The sequence below is a fragment of the Leopardus geoffroyi genome, chromosome A1, assembly GCF_018350155.1.
Source record: "Leopardus geoffroyi isolate Oge1 chromosome A1, O.geoffroyi_Oge1_pat1.0, whole genome shotgun sequence".
Classification (NCBI taxonomy): Eukaryota; Metazoa; Chordata; class Mammalia; order Carnivora; family Felidae; genus Leopardus; species Leopardus geoffroyi.
In genome coordinates, this window is record NC_059326.1 from 89,450,452 (window position 1) to 89,458,889 (window position 8,438).

At 42.6% G+C, this 8,438-nt stretch overlaps 1 long non-coding RNA gene across 1 annotated transcript; it reads left to right on the forward strand.

Annotated features, from left to right (window-relative positions):
- The first annotated feature begins 111 nt into the window (after positions 1 to 111).
- Positions 112 to 5,646, forward strand: LOC123601343. Its single transcript, XR_006714056.1, has 4 exons — positions 112 to 1,115; positions 2,416 to 2,529; positions 2,978 to 3,136; positions 3,452 to 5,646. It is a non-coding gene; the product is annotated as an uncharacterized LOC123601343 (long non-coding RNA).
- Positions 5,647 to 8,438: the final 2,792 nt, after the last annotated feature.

Here is an 8,438-nt window from a genome sequence, read left to right on the forward strand (position 1 = left end):
TCTCAGTGAAGCTCCGCCTCTTCTTGCCCCTTCTCGGCACAGACTACACTCCCCAGGGGCCCTTGCGGTCGCTTCCATCTGCCAGCCTTTCGGCGGACGTGTCCAGCGCGCCTGCGCAGGCGCCTTCTCCAACAAGGCGACGGGTTTAGTAAAATTTGTTCCGGATTACCTCGGGGTGGGTCTTGAACCTCCCCATTAGCCCCATGGGCTGCCACGTTACTTCCGGAAACTGAGGTTGGAAAAGGTAAAGCTGCATCGTCGAGGTCAGCCATTACAAGGTAGACCCAGGACGAAGAGCCCACTCTCTTGGCGCGCGAAGTGTTTTTTTCGAAGGACCCACTGTTGGTGCCACTCAACCCAGCTTCTGGGAGCGGGGACTCACTCTCCCTGAGAAGTGGACTATGCTGGTGCCCTCCGCCACCCTCCCCGATTCCGAAGCTGGAGACTGGTCCTCTCTTCAGTGCTTGGGAGGGTGATCCATGCAAGTACCCCAGGTCTGCCTTCTCTCGGGGAAACCCGGATAATGGCCATAAGGGCCTCTGAGGGCCAGCTTCCCTGAAATAACTTCCTGTCGTGCCTATGTCGCAATAGGCCCTTTGCCGCCTCTTAGCCTGGAGGCAGGGTTATTGGTACTGGACAAAGACAGCCCCTAAAGGGATAACCCACCCGGAGTCGACTCAGAACGGCCTCTAGTCCCTGCGGTCTCTCAGCCAGACAGTTATCCACTCTGATAATCCACCGGTCAGGGAACCAAGCGGGGCCTGAGCCCAGGCCCTCTGAGAGGAGACCCAACACTGCAGAATGGGGTGAGGTAGAATGTGTAGGGAAGAGAGCCTGGGGACAGAGGCGAGAATGGGAGGAGTCTGGAGCCTGGAACGAGGGCAGGCAAGTCAGACCATCTGTGGTTCCAACCGTATTGCGTCCAGCATTAGCAGAACCCCAGCTATTTGATGCCCCCCATGATCTCCTCCATGCTGCCCATCTCAGAGGTCGCTGGCACCCCCCACCCGGCCCTTCCCAGCTCGCGCACCTGGCGGCCTCGGACTCAGACCCAGGCAGGACCCCAGGGAGACTTCATTTCTTCCAGGACCAGTGCACAGCAGAGCGGAGCCGAGGTCGGGCAGCTGCGGGAAAGGGGGGGTGGGGGCGTGATCGCTCCACTCAGATCCTGCTGCCCTCTTCCCATACTGAAGAGGTCCGAGTGCAGACCCCCAACCCTTTGGTTGCCCCTCATAACCTCCTGATAACAGAGCCTCATCTGCACCCTTGACTGGGCCCGCTTGAGGCCCTGTAGACAGAGCTCCTGGAGCGCTGCCCTGCACACGACCCCTGGGGGCGCCCCCCAGAGCTGGCGGGTGGGGTACTGGGGTTCTTTCCTGAGACTTGCCCTAGGTACTCTAGGGACCGTGAGCAGAAGGCGCGGACATGTTCCCTTTGCAGGCTCAGGGTCCCCGCCTGAGATGTAACTGACCAGAGTTGAAAAACGACTTAAGAAACCAGAGTCTCCGCCTGTGGGTATTAATGCTGTTTACTTATTCTCTGTAAACCCTGCTTGGAACTTTTCAGTCCTGGCTCAGAAAGGCAGCTGGAGAGTGTACAACTGCAGGACATTGACAGGGGAACAGCGCCCCCTTGTGGTTAATGTTTGGTGACTTCGAAGATAATGAGAAAACCTCACAAAATGGTGAAACTCGTAATTGGAAAATCACAGAAACAGCTGGGTTTATGAGTAGTGTAGGAACAAATTAGAACAATGGAACATTGTTTCTCCTACCAGACTGGGAAGTGTTATAAAAATAGATAACACCCATCATAAATTGCCAGATGGGAGATTAAAAATGAGATGCTCTCCCTGGGAACCTTTTGGAACAAGGAATCAAAAAGCTTAGAAGTGCAACCACTTTGATCTAGCTATTCCTTTTTTAGGGATTAATCCTTAAATTTCTTACAAGCAGGAAAGGGGGTAGTAAAGGATTACATAGAATCATTGGTTATCATAGCAAAATTAAGAAAAACATGCAATTGTTTAAACGCATTAAATAAGATCCGTATAATGGACCACTATGCAATTATTAAAATGGTGCTGTGAGTATTTTGTCATTGAAACGGCTACAAACATTGAAATGGCTAAATTAACTGGAAACAGGGTTTAAAAGAATACATACAGTTTGTAACAAGCGAGGTCCTTCAGAGCAGATGATGGAGAGACCATGGGTAGGAGGGGAAGCAATTAGGGATAAAGGTCTATGAAAGCAAGCAAGGAAAAGCGGGTTTGGGTAGAGGGAAAAGTCAAACCTTAATGCAGGGCTAGCAGAACCTCAGCCAGCTGACAGGGACTCCAGAACAAGCAGGATCCATCAGAGTTAGCTGGGTCAACACCAGGTGACCAGATCTTTATACCCATACGTCTCCCAGGCACAGGAAGGTGCTGCCAGGGAAGAGCCTGACCTCAGGAGGCATCTCTCTGCAGCCGAAGCCAACTGCTGAAACCCATTTCCTGGGGCTGTCCACTAAACAAACTCCTCCCAGGTGAGTGACAAGTCCTCCTTGATAGGTAGTAGACATCTCTGCATGCACCACACCCTATATCTTTGTATATATGATATGTGTTTTCAGAAAATAAATGTCACCTGTCTACACCCATGGGGAAAAAAATCTGAAGAAAAATAAACTGTTTTTGTAGAATAACTGCCAAAAAGTGAAGAGCCCTGGTGATGGTTAATTTCATGTGTCAATTCACCTGGCCATGGGGTGCCCAGATTAAACATTGTTTCTGAATGTGTCTGGGAACATGTGTGTTTCTGGATTAGATTTACATTTGAATCAGCAGACTCAGTGAAGTAGATTGCCCTCCCCCATGTGGGTGGGCATCATACAATCCCTTCAGGGCCTTGCTGGAGCAAAAAGCAGAGGAAGGAGGAATTCACCCCTTTTCTACCATATTGCTTGAGCTAAGGCATGTATCTTCTGCCCTCAGGGCTCCTGGTTCACAGACCTTCAGACCTAGACTGGAATCTGCACCATTGGCTTCCTTGGTTCTCAGGCCTTGAGAGTCCAACTAAATTACACCACCAGTTTACCTGGGTCTCCAGTTTGCAGATGGCAGATCTTGGGATTCTGCAAACTCCATAATTAAGTAAGCATCTGACTCTTGATTTGGCTCAGGTCATAATCTCATGGTTTGTGAGTTTGAGCCCCAGGTCAGGCTCTACGCACTGACATCACGGACTCAGCTTGGGATTCTCTCTCTCTCCCTTTCTCTGCCCCTCCCCAACTCACATTCTCTCTGTCTCTCTCAAAATAAACTTTAAAAAAACCCCACAAATTTGTTACCACACAGTCTGGAGGTCAGCAGTCTTAGACTTGTCTTACAAAACTAAAATCAGTTGTCAGCAGGGCTGTGTTCCTTCTGAAAGATCTAAAGGAAAACCCATTCTCTTTCCTTTTCCAGCTTCAAGAGGCTATCTGAATTCCTCCACTCTTGGCTCCTTGCACCTATGAAGCCCAACACCTGCATCACCCCAACATCTGCTTCCAGTGTCATCCAGTGACTTCTCCTTCTCTGACTCTGACCTCACTCTCCTGCCTCTCTCTTTTTCCTGTTGGGACTCTTTATATGTTTATTTATTTTTGAGAGAGAGTGTGTGCAAGCAGGGGAGGGGCAGAGAGAGAGGGAGACAGAGAATCCCAAGCAGACTCCACACTGTCAGCACAGAGCTGGATGCGGGACTCGAACCCACCAATGGCGAGATCATGACCTGAACCAAAATCAAGAGTCGGTCACTTAACTGACTGAGCCACCCAGGGGCTCCAGGACAAACCAAATTTTAAACACAAAAGCCGTTTATTAACCATGTAATAAATTTTTAAACTCATAAAAAGCATGAGAGGCAAAAATATGATAACGTGGGAAGAAAAGAGAGACTGGGGAAAATGGCTATGTGTGTATGTCAGGTACGTGGATAATATCAATAATATACAGCATATGGATCTTTCAAATTGAAAACAAAAGAGAAAAGCAGTCAAAGCATCTGGGTATCCTATTCACAGAGGAGCTCAACAAAATAACAAGCACATATCTGAAAAGGACTTTCCTACTAGTGGAGAAATGCAAGTTGAAATTAGGATAAAATGATGAGACATCACCTTACTTAGGCCTATCAAACTGATACAAAATGAAAAAGCATAAAGACCCATATGGCAAGTGGTGATGCAGTGGTGTGTAGTCAAGTGTACTCTCCCATATTGAAGGTGCAATTGTAAAATGGAAAGCAATCTGGAAATAGAAATTAACACTTAAAATATAGAAAATAACGTGCTCAACCATTACACTCCTAGAAAGCTATTCCATAGTAGTCATAGGTAAGGAGTACACACAAGGATATTTCTTCAACACTGGCCACTGAGATGCCAAAGAATGGAAAGGGAGGGAGAGGGGAGGGAAAGAATACAGGTAGGATAGATATTATTTCTTCTTTAAATGAAACTACTTGAATCTGGAAATTTTGTGAGGATGTTTATAATTATAAATGTAATATCTTCAGTAGATTGTAGAACTATATGGACTTTTCTTTTTTCCCTTGTGTCAGTTTTTTGGGGGGGGGGGTTGAAGTTGGTTGTTTTTTGTTTGTTTTGTTTTGTTTTGTTTTGTTTTGTTTTGTTTTGTTTTGTTTTAAGAGAGCTCACAAGCATGGGAAAGGGACAGAGAGAGAAGGAGACCGTCTCAAGCAGGCTCCACACCCAGATCAGAGCCCAGGGCTTGATCTCATATCCCTGAGATCATGACCTGAGCCAAAATCAAAAGTTGGATACACCCAGGCCTCCCTTGTCAGTTTTGATCTAGACAGCACCTTGGCGCATTTATTGATACATTCCAAGTAAGAGTTGTAATTTTATTGGTTTTTTCTCTCTATCCTTCATCTCTATTTCTTTTAATTTCTACTTTAATCTTTATAATTTCTTTTCTTTTACTTGCTTGGCATTTAATTTGCCTTCTTTTGCTAACTTCCTAAGGTGGGAGCTTTGATCATTTCTTTTTTCCCAATATAAGCATTTTAAGTTATAAATTTCCCTCAATGCTTTAACCGCATTCCACAAATTTCAATATGTTATGTTTTCATTGGGTCTAAACTATTTTCTCATTTACCCTGTGATTTCTTCCTCAACCCATGGGTTATTTTCTAGTGAGTTTTGCAATTTCCAAATGTTCTTTGCTTTTCTTGGATTTTTTTGTAGGATTTCAATTGCTTGGAGTCTCTTAAGACTTGTTTATGGCCTGCCATATGGTCTGTATTGCTGAATGACACATGTGCGCTTGAAAAACATGTGTATTCTGCAGTCCTTGAAGATATTGTTGTAGAAATGAATGTGAATTCAGGTAATGGATGCTGTCACTGTGACCTACCATATCCTTCATAGTTTTGTACCTTGTTCTACTGTTTAAAGTCTGCAATTATAATTGTGAATTTATTTATTTCTCCCTTAATTTTTCAGGTTTTTATGTATTTTAAAGCTCTATGATTATATGTATATATATTTAAAACTGTTATATCTTCCTAATGAACTGACTCATTATTATGGAGAGTCCCTCTTTGTCTCTAGGAAAACTCTTGGCTATAAATCTACCTTGTTTTAACTACACCCTGACCTTTTTTCTCTCTCAGTGGGGCTCTGCCTCTGTTTCTATCTCTTTCATTCACTTTTCTTGCATTTTGTTTTTACACTTCGCAATTATAATAATTAAGAATTAATCAGAAATTAATGGGCACCTGGGTGGCTCAGTTCATTATTAAGCGTCCAACTTTGGCTTCAGTCATGATCTCATGGTTCATGGGTTTGAGCCCCACATTGGGCTCTCTGCTATCACCACAAAGCCATCTTTGGATCCTCTGTCCACTTCCCTCTCTGCATCTCCTGCACTCATGCGCGCTCTCTCTCTCTCTCTCAAAAATAATAAACATTTTCCAAAACCAGAGACTCCACTAAAAAGAACTATAGACCAATTTCCCTGATGAACATGGATGCAAAAATCCTCAACAAGATATTAGCCAACTGGATCCAACAATACATTAGAAAAATTATTCACCATGACCAAGTCTGATTTATACCTGGGATGCAGGGCTGGTTCAATATCTGAAATACAATCAGTGTGATTCATCACATCAATAAAAGAAAGGACAAGAACCACTTGATCCTCTCAATAGATGCAGAGAAAGCATTTAACAAAATACAGCATCCTTTCCTGATAAAAACTTTCAAGAAAGTAGGGATAGAAGGATCATACCTCAAGATCATAAAAGCGATATATGAAAGACCCAACGCTAATATCATCCTCAATGGGGAAAAACTGAGAGCTTTCCCCGTAAGGTCAGGAACAAGACAGGGATGTCCACTCTCACCACTGTTATTCAACATAGTATTGGAAGTCTTAGCCTCAGCAATCAGACAACACAAAAAAATAAAAAGCATCCAAATCGGCCAGAAGGAGGTCAAACTTTCACTCTTCACAGATGACATGATAGTCAATATGATAAACCCAAAAGATTCCACCAAAAACTTGGGAATGCAAGCTGGTGCAGCCACTCTGGAAAACAGTATGGAGGTTCCTCAAAAAACTAAAAATAGAACTACCGACCCAGCAATTGCACTTCTGGGCATTTAGCTACGGGATACAGGTGTGCTGTTTCAAAGGGACACATGCACCCCAATGTTTATAGCAGCACTATCAACAATAGCCAAAGTATGGAAAGAGCCCAAATGTCCATTGATAGATGAATGGATAAAGAAAATGTGTGTGCGTGTGCGTATATATGTATATATATATATATATGTGTGTGTGTGTGTGTGTGTGTATGCGTATATATATGTATATGTGTATATGTATGTATATATCTATATATGCGTATATATATGTATATATATACGCACACACACACACACACAATGGAGTATTACTTGGCAATCAAAAAGAATGAAATCTTGCCATTTACAACTACATGAATGGAACTGGAGGGTATTATGCTAAGTGAAATTAGTCAGAGAAAGACAAAAATCATATGACTTCACTCATATGAGGACTTTAAGAGACAAAACAGATGAACATAAGGGAAGGGAAACAAAAGTAATATAAAACATAAAAACAAAAATATATAAAAAACAAAAAACAAAAACAAAATATAAAAACAGGGAGGGGGACAAAACAGAAGAAACTCATAAATATGGAGAACAAACTGAGGGTTACTGGAGGGATTGTGGAAGGGGGGATGGGCTAAATGGGTAAGGGGCATTAAGGAATCTACTCCTGAAATCATTGTTTCACTATATGCTAACTAATTTGGATGTAAATTTTAAAAAATAAAAAATGAAATTAAAAAAAATAAAGTAAAATAAATGTTCACACTATAAATGTTATTAAAAAAAAAGATTCCACCAAAAAACTGCTAGAACTGATCCAGGGTATAAAATGCACAGAAATCGGTTGCATTCCTACACACCAACAATGAAGCAACAGAAAGAGAAATCAAGGAATCGATCCCATTTACAATTGCACCAAAAACCATAAAGTACCTAGGAATAAATCTAACCAAAGAGATTAAAAACCTATATGCTGAAAACTATAGAAAGCTTATGAAAGAAATTGAAGAAGACAAAAAAAATGGAAAAATATCCCGTGCTCCTGGATAGAAAGAACAAATACTGTTAAAATGTCGATACTACCCAAAGCAATCTACATATTCAATGCAATCCCTATCAAAATAACACCAGCATTCTTCACAGAGCTAGAACAAACAATCCTAAAATTTGTATGGAACCAGAAAAGACCCCGAATAGCCAAAGCAACCTTGAAAAAGAAAACCAAAGAAGGAGACATCACAATCCCAGACTGCATGCTGTATTACAAAGCTGTAATTATCTAGACAGTATGGTACTGGCACAAGAACAGACACTCAGATCAATGGAAGAGAATAGAGAACCCAGAAATGGACCCACAAACGTATGGCCAACTAATCTTTGACAAAGCGGGAAAGAATATCCAATGGAATAAAGACAGTCTCTTCAGCAACTGGTGCTGGGAAAACTGGACAGCAACCTGCAGAAAAATGAACCTGGACCACTTTCTTACACCATACACAAAAATAAACTCAAAATGGATGAAAGACCTCAATGTAAGACAGGAAGCATCAAAATCCTTGAGGAGAAAGCAGGCAAAAACCTCTTTGACCTTGGCCATAGCAACTTCTTAGTCAACACGTCTCCGGAAGCAAGGGAAACAAAAGCAAACATGAACTACTGGGACCTCATCAAAATAAAAAGCTTCTGCACAGCAAAGGAAACAAACAGCAAAACTAAAAGGCAACCAACAGAATGGGAGAAGATATTTGGAAACGACATATCAGATGAAGGGTTAGTGCCCAAAATGTATAAAGAACTTATCAAAT